This window comes from Oncorhynchus mykiss, chromosome 8 (assembly GCF_013265735.2).
Source record: "Oncorhynchus mykiss isolate Arlee chromosome 8, USDA_OmykA_1.1, whole genome shotgun sequence".
NCBI classification, from domain to species: domain Eukaryota; kingdom Metazoa; phylum Chordata; class Actinopteri; order Salmoniformes; family Salmonidae; genus Oncorhynchus; species Oncorhynchus mykiss.
The window spans coordinates 58,672,050-58,672,959 of NC_048572.1; the positions used below are offsets into that span (position 1 = coordinate 58,672,050).

The following is a 910-nucleotide window of genomic DNA, read 5'->3' on the forward strand; positions in this document are numbered from 1 at the left end:
TCACTTACTGCTTTTTGCCTTGGTTTTTACTTGGATTTTTACTGCAGATGTCACACTCCATTATTTCTGAAACAGAACATAATTGAACCTGGATGCTTTGTCACAAGACAAAACAGATACTCGACCAAAAGTGTAGTTACTGCGTTTTGCCTTTGTAGGATCAACTCCTCCACATGAAAAAATATGACAGTTTACTATATAATAATAATACAATAATAATACTGAGTGGCGCATCAGTCAAAAGCACCTCATCACAGTGCTGAGGCGCCACTACATCCCAGGCTGCGTCACAGCCGGGCCGTGACCGAGAGCCCCATAGGACGGTGCAGAATTGGTCTAGCGCTATTCGAGGTAGTGGTGCAGCTGACTTCCGGGTTAAGCGAACAGTGTGATAAGAAGTAGTGCAACCATGTGAATCATGTTTCGGAAGACGCATGACTCGACCTTCGTCTCTCCCTAGCCCATTGGGGAATTGCAGCGATGAGCCAATCGGGGAGAAAATGCATTGAAAAAATAGGCTTGTTGCCATACCACCCTGAACACGCCTGATCTCGGTAGCTAAGCAGGGTCGGGCTTGGTTAGTACTTAGATGGGAAATCACCTGGAAATACCAGGTGCAGTAAGCAAAAAAAAAAAAGTGTACAAAAAATAATAATACAGTACTTACTATAGAATTCTGTAGTATACTGTAGAATACTATACTACACACTGTAGTATCCCTTAATCATGTGTAGTACTTACTATAGAGTTTTTTAGTATACTGTAGAATACTATTGTAAATACTGCAGTATACTACAGACCGCAAAAACACTCAAATAAATACTACATTAATGTCTGCAAAAACATTACAGTAATTACTATAGTATATTATACTACAGTATTTCATTTCCATAAACACTGCCCATTCCTC

General features: G+C 40.1%; 1 pseudogene; it reads left to right on the top strand.

Annotated features, from left to right (window-relative positions):
- Positions 1-517: 517 nt before the first annotated feature.
- Positions 518-626, top strand: LOC118965657 (annotated as a pseudogene).
- The last annotated feature ends 284 nt before the right edge of the window (positions 627-910 follow it).